At 38.8% G+C, this 12,738-nt stretch overlaps 1 protein-coding gene across 6 annotated transcripts in view; it reads right to left on the bottom strand.

Annotated features, from left to right (window-relative positions):
* The window catches only part of PEAK1 (pseudopodium enriched atypical kinase 1), a 305,281-nt gene that overhangs the window by 290,972 nt on the left and 1,571 nt on the right, over nucleotides 1-12,738 (bottom strand). The window lies entirely within an intron of this gene.

The following is a 12,738-nucleotide window of genomic DNA, read 5'->3' as shown; positions in this document are numbered from 1 at the left end:
GTACACAAATCACTAGTACTGCTATACACCAACAGCGGCCAAGCTGAGAATCAAATCAAGAACTCAACCCCTTTTATAATAGCTGCAAAAAATAAAATAAAATACTTAGGAATATACCTAACCAAGGAGGTGAAAGTCCTCTATAAGGAAAACTATAAAACACTGCTGAAAGAAACCATAGATGACACAAACAAATGGAAACACATCCCATGCTTGTGGATGGGCAGAATCAATATTGTGAAAATGACCATAGTGCCAAAAGCAATCAACAAATTAAATGCAATTCTCATCAAAATACCACCATCATTCTTCATAGAACTAGAAAAAAATGATCCTAAAATTCATATGGAACCAAAAAAGAGCTCAGATAGCCAAAGCAAGACTAAGCAAAAAGAACAAATCTGGAGGTGTCATATTACCCGACTTCAAACTATCCTATAGGGCTACAGTCATCAAAACAGCCTGGTACTGGTGTAAAAACAGGCACACAGACCAATTTAAACAGAATAGAGAATCGAGAAATAAAGCCAAATACTATAGCCAACTGATCTTCGACAAGGCAACCAAAAACACAAAGTGGAAAGAGGACACCCTATTCAACAAATGATGCTGGGATAATTAGCTAGCCACATGTAGAAGAATGAAACTGGATCCTCATTTCACCTTACACAAAAATCAACTCCAGATGAATCAAAGATGTACATCTAAGACCTGAAACGATAAAAATTCTAAAAGATAACATCGGAAAAACGCTTCTAGATACTGGCTTAGGCAAAGACTTCATGTCCAAGAACCCAAAAGCAAATGCAACAAAAACAAAGATAAATAGGTGGAACTTAAATAAACTAAAAAGTTTCTGCACAGCAAAATAAATAACCAGCAGAGTAAACAGACAACCCACAGAGTGGGAGAAAATCTTCACAAACTATGCATCCGACAAAAGACTAATATCCAGAATCTACACGGAACTGAAACAAATCAGCGAGAAAAAAAAACAAACAATCCCATCAAAAGTGGGCTAAGGACATGAATAGACAATTTTCAAAAGAAGATATACAAACGGCCACCAAACATATGAAAAAATGCTCAACATCACTAATCAGGGAAATGCAAATCAAAACCACAAAGGAATACCACCTTACTCCTCCAAGAATGGCCATAATCAAAAAATCAAAAAATATTAGATGTTGGCACAGATGTGGTGAAAGGGAAGACTTTTACACTGCTGGTGGGAATGAAAATTAGTACAACCACTATGGAAAACAGTATGGAGATTCCTTAAAGAACTAAAAGTAGATTTACCATTCGATCCAGCAATCCCACTCCTGAGTATCTACCCAGAGGAGAAGTTATCATATGAAAAAGACACTTGCATGTCCATGTTTATAGCAGCACAATTCACAATTGCAAAAAAAATATGGAACCAGCCCAAATGCCCATCAATCAAGTAGATAAAGAAAGTGTGAAATATATATATACACTAAAAATATATCTATACACACTAAAAATACACACACACACACACACACACCCTGGAATATTACTCAGCCATAAAAAAGAACAAAATAATGGCATTTGCAGCAACCTGGATGGAATTGGAGACCATTATTCTAAATGAAGTAACTCAGGAATGGAAAACCTGAGAACTTACAAGTTTTCACTTCTAAGTGGGAGCTAAGTTATGAGGATGCATAGGCATAAGAATGATAAAACGGACTTTGGGGATACAGGGGGAAGGGTTGGAGGGGGTAAGGGGTACACATTGGGTACAGCATACACTGCTCGGTGATGCGTGCACCGAAATCTCAGAAATCACTACTGAAGAACTTATCTGTGTAACCAACAACTACCTGTCCCCTGAAAACCTATTGAAATAAAAATAAATAATTATTTTTTAAAAACATAGTCTAGGAATACTGCTGCAGAAACAGTTTTTCAAAATGAAGGAGAGAACTGGCATTAGGAAGATACTTTCTCCTGTTTCTCCAATGCCTTAACTCTTCTTTCACACAAACCTCCACAATTAAAAACCTACTTCATACCCATATAAAATCTACAAATATTGTAGCATGCCTAGAAAGAAGGCAGTTTTTCAGCATTTGAAATATTCAACTAATTATTCCAAAATATTTAACAGTTGAAGCAGGATGTAGTGGCTCATGCTTGCAATCACAGCACTTTGGGAGGCTGAGGCGGGAGGATTACCTGAGCCCAGGAGTTTGCGATCATCCTGGGCAACACAGGGAAACTGTCTCCAAAAAATAATTTTAAAAATTAGCCGGATATGGTGGCATGCACCTGTGGTCCCAGTTACTCAGGAGGCTTAGGTGGGAGGATCGTTTGAGCCTGGGAGGTCAAGTCTTCAGTGAGCCATGATCATGCCACTGCACTCCAGCCTAAGTAATGGAGTGAGACCCCATCTCAAAAACAAACACAAAAATATTTGAGAGCGGTACTATGGCATCTTCCCTTGCAATAACAAAACTGAATCTACTTTGAAAATTAAGGGGGAACCCTAACTTTAAACAATAAAAGTGCTCCTGTCAATGTGGGTGAAAGTATAAATATACTGGAAAATTAAAATCTTTACTTTTTTTATTTTTTATTTTTATTTATTTTTATTTTTTTGAGATGGAGTCTCGCTCTGTCGCCCAGGCTGGAGTGCAGTGGCGCGATCTCAGCTCACTGCAAGCTCCGCCTCCCAGGTTTACGCCATTCTCCTGCCTCAGCCTCCCTAAAATCTTTATTTTTAAATGATGTAATATTTCTATCATCTTTTACATTATTTAGCACACACATGATACTATGCTTCAAGCATTATTTTAAGTACTTTTCAAATATGAGCTCATTAAAAACCCTCTGAGGTTGATGCTATCACTTCCCCCATTTTACAGATAAGAAAACAAAGGCACCAAGAAAGTGATTTTCCCAAGGCCACACAGCTAGTAAGTGGTAAAAATGAGATTCAACTCCAGGCAGTCTGGGTCCCAAATCCATGCTCTTAACTACAACGTTGCTTACTCTCAGAAAGTAATATGCTCATTAAAGCCCAGTGTTTGACTCATAGTTGAGTATTTAATAAAAATCTGCTCAACAGGGCCGGGCGCAGTGACTCACGCCTGTAATCTCAGCACTTTGGGAGGCCGAGGCAGGTGAATCACAAGGTCAGGAGATCGAGACCATCCTGGCTAACATGGTGAAACGCCATCTCTACTAAAAATACAAAAAATTAGCTGGGCATGGTGGCGGGCGCCTGTAGTCTCAGCTACTCGGGAGGCTGAGGCAGGAGAATGGCGTGAACTCGGGAGGCGGAGCTTGCAGTGAGCCGAGATGGTGCGGCTGCACTCCAGCCCGGGTGACAGAGCGAGACTCAAAAAAAAAAAAAAAAAAAAAAAAAAAATCTGCTCAACAAATAAAAGAAAAAGTGGAGATGGCGAAAAGCAGAAAACCCATTATTCACTGTCTCAACATACCATTATGAGTATACTGGTATACTTTCTGTCAGTGTTTTTTCTTGTTCACAGAGGGATTTGTTTTTCTTTAACACTCAGCATATGCAATTTTGAGAAAATAAAAAACCCTAAGATACTAGCCTCTTAGCATTTTTAGAATAACAGTTAAAAACTGAACACTTGTATATATGCATGACATATATTCTAATTTCATCTCACAACCCCATAAAGTAAGTACAAGTATTATCCTTAATTTACAAATGAGGAAACTGAAGCACGGTTAAGAAACTAACATAAAGTCGCATGGCCAGGAAGTGGCTGAGTTGGTAAATTCAAATCCAGGTAGTGTGACTTCTGAACTAGAATTCTTGACTATTCTTGGAAGGCAGGTTTATGAGTTACTTGAAAGACAGTAATCATGGTTTGTGTTTTTTTGTTTGTTTGTTTGTTTCTTTCTCCATGTTGATCAGGCTGATCTCAAACTCTGGACCTCAGGTGATCCGCCCGCCTTGGCCTCCCAAAGTGCTGGGATTACAGGTGTGAGCCACCACACCCATCTGTGATCATGTTTTCACAGAGTGGTATGATTTGTTTGGCTTGGCCTAAAATGAGGATGTTACCTTACAGATTTATTTTGTTTTGCACTAACTCTGACTTAAACAATGAAAATTTTTAATATCTTAAGCTTTCTTTAACAAGCTAAACAAATCTTCATGTCTTAAATTTTATAAGGGTCAAGTACCTTATTGAAATCTTTCATTCAACAAACATTTGAATATCCACTACTTGTTAGGAACTGTGCTAGTAAGATACAGTCTTTGCACTCAATGCATAGGCTCTTTCCACTCAGCATATAAATATGCTCAGATTTCTCACAACTAATAAATACAACACACTGGTCCTTAAACATGGATAATAGCTTTGTCAACCACTCGGAGGTAGGAATAAGAATGGAATCCTGCAATTATCTGCCCTCTATCCTACAAAGTAGGTACACCTGTTATTTTTCTTGTAGTTCCTAAAGAGTGACTGACACTTAAATAATTACTAGATAGGTGCTATTTGCCTGCCTCATGCCATACTACCACCTCTTATCAGCTGGCAATGAAAGTCTACCTATTTTTAATGCAAAGTGGTTGAAATTAAAATGTTTTACTAAAACATTGGCTTACCAGGCTACATGTTTTAACTATTTTTAAAATTCTAAAATTGTTATTTTGGGTTCGACTTTAATAACCAGATGACAAATGTGAATGTCTAAGACCACATGTGAAAGAAATAGTTTTAAAAAAAAAAAAAAAAGGGCATATTCACAGAAGATGGTAAGGCCAATCCTGCTTGATTTACAACCCTGCTTGTAAATGGAAACATTTGATTGTATGCAGTCCCAAGTCAAATCCTATTGATTGTGAAAAGGTAGCAGATAGCCAAAAGTTAAACAGTCGAGGGCAGCAGAAACACTCCTTGCCAGTTCACTGAGTGGCTTAATTGACAGCCAATGACTACAGGCACAATTACCAACTCAAGACCTAATAATGGAAAGGAAGCAAGGACAGAAACAACCTCCGAAACCAAGGTTAACATATGGAGAAACTTCTACTGGTTGACAATTAGTAGTGTGTACATAAAGCCTTGACAAGTTTCTTGACTGACACATGCTTACATCAGCGTTTAAATATAGTTGGCGCATATTTGAGTTCATAGTTTCTTACGTCCACATTCTCTAATAAGCTTCACTAGTACTTCATACCTTTTTTTTTTTTTTAATAGAGACAGTCTTGCGATGTCACCCAGGTTAGAGAGCAATGGTGCGATCATGGCTTACTGCAGGCTTGAACTCCTGGACTCAAGTAAACCTCCTGCCTCAGTCACTTGAATAGCTAAAACAGGCATGGGCCAGCACACCCAGCTAATATTTTTTTACTTTTTGTAGAGATGTGGGATGGGGTGGGTCTCACTATATTGCCCAGGCTGGTCTCAAATTCCTGGCCTCAAGTGATCCTCCTGCCTCATCCTCCAAAAGAGCTGGAATTACAGGCATGAGCCACCACACCCAGCCCCTAGTACTTTATATCTTTATCAGGTATGTGACCTTCTACTGCTATTCTCAAGTCTGTAATTTGTCTTATAAATTTATGGAGGGAGTGATGTTAACCCCAAACACAACTTGGTATCTTGCAAATAATAGATACTAACGTGTTTATTAATGATATGAAATCCACTCTATAACTACACCTCAGCCCTTATCAATATGCAGAACTGCTCCTCCTTATCTCTCTGACTGGAATGCCCCATGGGCCAGTCCTTAAATCTCTTCTCTTCTCTAGCTACCCTCACTCCTCAGGTGATCTAATCTACACTGACAAGTTCCAAATGTAACCTGGACCATTCTTCTCTGAAATCTAGATTCCCATGTTCAACTGCTGACTTAATATCTCTATTACTTAGCATGTCTATTAGACATCTCAAAAACTTAACCAGTTTAGAACAGAACTCCTACACTCTCCCCAGAAACCTGCTCTGCACCGTCCTTAAGTCTTCCTCATTTCCATTAATGACAACTCTATCTTCCAGTTGCTCAAATCAAAAACCTTGGAGTGATCCATTACTCTTTTCTTTTCCCATTCTACATCCAATCCATCAGCAAATCTATTTGTAACAAAACATAATTCAGTTAGAGTGACAATCAGTATATTTATATTTTTATACACAGAAATACAGATTCTAATATAATAGTACGTGGATACATGGATTAGTATACATACATGCATTTCCTAGTTCTTTCCACTGAGAAAGTCTAGGAGCAATGACACTCCACAGCAATGAGCACACTTAGCATCCAGATCCTGGCTTCAAAATACCATCCTCCACTGAAAGGAACCAAGGTTCCTTAGAGAAATAATTGATTCTAGTGCTAGGGCCAGAAAAAAACCAAGATGAACCCGAAGCATGTGGTAATGTCAGAGAGTAAAGAAGTGTGCATGTACATACATATAAAAAAAAAATAGAAATATGCCAAAAGGACACAGAAGTAGACCTAAAAGAGATCCCAAGGCCCAAAACTGGAATAATTTGAGCAACAAAATAATGATAGCTTTTAATTCTAACACTAAGAATTAAATAAATATCTATGAATTTGAACTGAGATAAATGATTAGATAGAAGAGAAGGGACAAACCTTCCTTATAGAAGAATTCCAGTTAATAAATGTAGAAAGAATGAGGAAAAAAAAAAAAAGTAGCTTCAGAACCCATAGCAATAATTGCTGCAGGCAAGATCCACTAATGAATGCTGAAATTAGTGGGCAGAAACAGGATACTGGCAAAGCCTCAAAGTAGCTCTCTCAAAATATTTACCAATTACTGTGGTGGTTTTAATGTATGTCCACAAATTCTTTACTACTTCTCCCTCCAGGAAGTGGAGTTTGATTCCCATCCCTTTAAGTGTGGGCTAAACTTAGTAACCTGTTTCTAATGCACAGAGTATGGGAAACGAAAAATGGTAACTTTACAGTGGACAAATCTGGCAGAAACCACCTTAACAGAGTGATCACAAGTGATAAATTATTTGATATCATGTACCTCCCGTATGAAATAATAAGGGCACTTCACCTCTATGGTACTCTCCTCCAAAATCCATAACCCCAATCTAATCATGAGAAAACATCAGACAAACCTAAACTGAAGAACATTCTACAAAATACCTGTGTCAAGGTTATAAAAGATAAGAAAAGACCAAGAAACCGCCACACATTGGAAGAGACAGGACAACTAAAGCAATGTAGTATCATGGTTTGGATAACAGAATGCAAAAATAATATTAGAAAAACTGGTAAAACATAAAAGAAGTTTGAAGCTTGGTTGAAGCATCGTACCAATACTAATTTCTTAGCTTGATAAATGTACCATGGTTATGTAGGATGTCAACATTAGAGGAACCCAGGTGAAGAGTACATAGCAGCAATTTTTCTGTTTGTTTTTTGAGACAGGGTCTTATTCCGTTGCCCAGACTGGGGTGCAGGGGTGCGATCATGGCTCACTACAGCCTCTACCATCCAGGCTCAAGTGATCCTCCGACTTCAGCTTCCTAAGTAGCTGGGCCCCCAGGCACATGCTACCACGCCCAGCTAATTTATTATTGTTTTTAGAGATGAGGCCTCCCTATGTTGCCTAGGCTGGTCTTAAACTCCTGGGCTCAGACGATCTTCCCACTTCAGCCTCCCATAGTGCTGGGATTACAGGAATAAGCTACCACACCTGGCCTGCATTATCTTTCTTTCTTTCTTCTTCTTTTTGAGACAGGGTCTTGCTCTATCACCGAGGCTGGAGTGCAGTGGCACAATCACAGTTCACTGCAGATTCAACCTTCCAGGCTCAAGTGATCCTCCCACCTCAGCCTCCTAAGTAGGTGAGACTACAGGTGTGCACCACCATGCCCAGCTAATTTTTTGTATTTTTTTTTCTAAGAGACAGGATTTCACCACGTTGCCCAGGCTGATATTAATGTCCTGACCTCAACCCACCTTGGCCTCCCAAAGTGCTGGGATTACAGGTGTAAGCCATTATGCCAGGCCCAATTACTATATTTTCTATCTTATCCTCTGACTTGAAATGAACATGGTTTGGACAAGAAAGAATGAAACGAACATGGTTTGGACAAGAAAGAATGAAACGAACATGGTTCGGACAAGAAAGAAATGAACATGGTTTGGACAAGAAAGAATGGGCTTTGAATCCTGGTTCCATCACCTGACAGGGTATGTCTGGATATGTTATTTAACCTTTCTAATCCTCAGTTTCTTCATCTGAAGGAGAAAAAAGGAAATAATATAAGGTAAATAACAACATTGTTGAGTTAGCGTTAGGATCAGAATTAGGTATTAAAGTGTCTAGCACATAGGAGGTACTCCATAAATAGAAGCTAGTATTATTTGCTCTTCATTTGCTCTTCAGCTTCACACTGACTTCTAGCATTTCATGCTCCTCATTTTCTCCCAACTGGATCACCTCCTTACAGGCTTCCAGCTCGTGATCCAGAAGGACTCCATAGTTCTTCAGCAGAGTTGCAATACTCAATATCATTAATTCCCTCAACCAACTGTCCTTCAGATATCTCTACCAAACAGATATCTACAAAGCAGTGGATAACAGCCTAGGCAGGATTTAAACCGGAGCTGTTCATCTTACAAACAAGGAGAGTAACAGTAACAATACGTATTAACTCATAAGGTTCTTGTGAGTATTAAATAGTTTCTTCAGATAGTCTGATCACTCATTGCTGGAAAAAAATCAACCATGCAAATTGGTGGTACTGCTACAAATATGAGGTCTACAATCTGAAATAAACAGGCCCTCAATGCTTAACTAACAATCTTTCTTCAGTTTCCTAGTCATGTGTCTGTCTGTCTACCTCTCTCTCCCTTACCTCCACCCCTATCCCCTCTAGCTATTCCTTGGAAGCTGTTTACAAAGAGTATGTATAAACTACAGACTGTCTTTTTTTTTCCATTCCTTTCACAGGGATGGATTAATTTTACCTGGCTTTTTTGTGTGTGTGTGTGTTTCCTAAGAGATAGGGTCTCGTTATGTTGCCCAGGCTGGCCTTCAACTTCTGGGTTCAAGCAATCCTTCTGCCTCTGCCTACTGAGTAGGTGGGACTACAGGCACATGCCGCAGCACTTGGCTGCACATATTGTTTAAAAACCCCTATTCTATCACGTTCCCTTCACTCTTAGCAGATGATTAAAAATTATACAAGACATGTCATCAACTCTTCCTTCCTGCCCTGTCAGTTACAAACTTATTTACACTGCCATCCATCTCCTTCCTTTCTGCTCACTGGAAAAGTGAGACTACCTTCTATTTAAGGCCAACTTCTCTACCTACGCCCTGGATCCCATTCCCTATTACCTCCAAATCCTTGCCTCCATTCAGCAGCCAGTTTTCCACGCCCATCAAACACACACATATACACTCTTCTTCAGTTTCTCCTCTCCACTGGCTCTTTCCAGGCTCATATTAAGCATGTCCAAGATTCCATTTGTAAAAAAGGCAAACTTCTCTAAATCCCAAGCATCTCCCCCTACTTACAGACTCCGTCAGAGTCCTTTGTTGAAAACATTGTATCCCTCTCAATTAGCTACACTTACAGTTGTTATTCACTTTTCAACACCCACCCCCATGCATTACAATGTAGCTAAGTGCTCTAGCTGAAGTTACAAAAGACATCCTAATCATCAAGTCTCAGAGACTTTATTCAGTCTTTATCTTACTTTCCCTTTTGGAGGCAGGATACAGTGTTGACCACTCCTAGTCCTTGAAATAATATTCTCCCTCAGCTTTCACGACAAATCTCTATGTCCTTTTTTCATCTTTGGTCTGTCTGGCACAGATGGTTGGCTTCTCTTCCGCTGCTTGCCCAATCTACTCAGCAGATCACAACAGAAATGTAGGAATCATCCAAAATCTTCAGTCTTGCTCAATTCTATAATCTAAATATATTTTTCCTGTCCCGTTAATAATACTTCCTAAATCTCTCATAGAGCCACTCCCTCTTCTACACTCTTCATCATTTCTCGCCAGGAATAGCTTCCTAACTGGTCCTTGCTTCCAGTTTTGTTTCTTATTCAATATTCACTTTACTGTCAAAATGACGAGTCTAAAATACAAATCTGATTCTACCACAGCATAGCTTAATTTTTTCCCCACTAAATCCCCACAAACTTCAGAATTAAGTTAAAGTTCCTTAACTTGGTTCACAAGACAATCATTGATTTGGCTTATTACTTCATCCACCCCTGTTCTAAAGCTGTGTTATTGCTGTCCACTCACCTGCAGTCATTGAGTATGTGACTGTAGTTGTCCAAATTGAGATGTGCTATAAGTGTAAATTACATACCAGATTCTGAAGACAGTAGAAAATTATGCACGGGATTCTGAGGACGGTATGAAAATGGAAAAGTCATATTTCAATATTACTTTTTATACTGAATGCATGTTGAAATGATATTTTGGATATACTGAGTTTATATTATTAAAATTAATTTCACTTTTTACTTTTCAAAATGTGGTTACTAAAAAATTTTAAGTTGTATATGTGACTTATATTTGTGGCTTGTATTTAACTTCTATAGGACAGCACTGGTATAAGATGTACTTTCCCTCTTTCTGGACCTAGTTAACTTTTACCTATTATTGAAGATTAGCCCAGGTAACACTCTAAGATGCATTCTAGACACCCTCCCCCCATCCCCCCAAGTCTGAGTCAGCTACCCTTCCTCTGTGCTTCCATCCATAGGAATGTGTGCACAGCCCTGTCATACTATAATTATTGGTTATCACCTATCTTTTCCTCCTCAACTGTAACCTCCTTGCAAAAAGGAATATCATATTCTATAATACTCAGGTACTACCTACCACCATGCCTGGCACTTAAAAGGTACTCAAACATTTGTCAAACAAATGTAAACTATCTATTCCTGGCCTAAAGGTTACTAGAATTTACAATTCACGAAGGAAAACAAATCAGCCTTGAGGGAACCTAGACTGTACCAGGAGTTTCAGTAATGAAATGACTGGGAAGGAAAGTGGGGTGGGAGGTGCGGGGGGTGGGGAAGATTGTAGGAATCACAGTAAAGAGGTGAGCAAATGACAGAACAATGCTCATCATACACATCTGCCTCTTACAGTGAAAACAGCGATTTGCAACACTGATATGGAGCCTTGTACTCACACTTGGCATGCCAGGGGCCACAGTTTGGTTCCTAAATTACTTAAACAACCCATCCAACAAAAGGGTATGATTTGGCAGGTATCAACACAAATGGCTAGGGCCCAGCACCTGTTCCACTTAAACAGCACATCAGCACAGTTAAAAAGAACAACAAATCTCTCTCATGAAGCAAATGCTAATCTCATGATGCTTCACCACGGAACAATTTAGAAGAGTTATTACATGAAATGTGCCAAAGCATGAATTTATTGCTGATGCTTATTTGGCAAATATGGTTGGCACTGTTAGATGTTGAAAAACATGTATGCAAATAAGCAAATAAAAGTTTTTAAGCTCTCAGGCTTAAATATTTACATTACCATAAATGTACAAAGATAAATGTTTATATGAGTACACGTATAATGCATTCCAGGAACACATTTTTTAACGTGATTGTCGGGAAACAGTTATGAAGTTGCATTATTTCTTAATGGGCCTTCAGGGTAGACTCTTAAAAATGAATTTTGAACGTTAACAGGCTACAAACATTATTGTGAAAGTTTCTGCGTACTATCAACTGGATAAAACGAATAGTTGAGGTATCATAATAGTTCAAAGTGATCTTATATTTTTCTTTCACCAAAACACTTCTCTTCCAACCCTAGAATACAGCCACACATAAATTTTAGCCCCTAAGTTGGGGCGGGAGTAGGGGGTAGTGAGGGAAGAGAAGGAACACACATTAAAAAGCCTTAAAGAAAATAATTTGACATTTTTCCCACATAATACAGTCATGTTAGAGAATCCAAAACAAAGACATAATAAAATATTCCCCCTTTCCTCCCTGACAGCAATGAAAAGGGGATGTTTGTTTTTTCACATAGTTTGTGAGTCGGTCATATCCAAAATTCACTAGCAGTGCTATGAATTCTACTTCCATTGTTCATCTCTGGGCTGAGGCTATAACCCTCAACTTTGAAGCCAAGAAAATGTACCATATCTGCCATTATAGTTTACTAAACAAGTCACCAAAGAGAAGTCCCAGGCAAGTCAGAAAGTAATTAGGGTAGCCAGTGAATTGAGTTATCTAGAAATGCTCTGAGATTACGGGAGAAGCCATCATGAAGTGAGTTATCCAAGATTGCTCACGGAAAGTTTTACCCCTGTGGATAATTCACGTTTTTCACTTCCATACTGCAGAGAGCAGTATGGGTTCTCTGACTACACACATCACTACATCACTTCATTTATCGGGAAAAGACGACGCTGTGGCTGAACAAAAATCAGTAGGTAGGCCCCAAAACAGAATCCTCAAGGCAATTCCAGTTCAGGTGAAAAGCTGTTCTCGTACATCATCCAATGACCTAAAAATAGTCTTTTATGTAAGTCTCTAAGTATTTAATTCAACGTATGATCTTACCACACTCAATAGAGGCAGAAAAAAAAATGAATTAGGTTTTCTATAGCAAGGCCAATAAAGATGAAATCATAGTTTTCCTCTAGCTCATCACTACCCCCTCAACGCCAGCCTTCCAATAACTCCATTCCACAGCTCTCAAATTCCTGAACTTGGATC

Source organism: Papio anubis, chromosome 7 (genome assembly GCF_008728515.1).
Source record: "Papio anubis isolate 15944 chromosome 7, Panubis1.0, whole genome shotgun sequence".
NCBI classification, from domain to species: domain Eukaryota; kingdom Metazoa; phylum Chordata; class Mammalia; order Primates; family Cercopithecidae; genus Papio; species Papio anubis.
The sequence above is the reverse complement of the archived record's forward strand: the minus strand, read 5'-3'. Positions and strand labels throughout refer to the sequence as shown.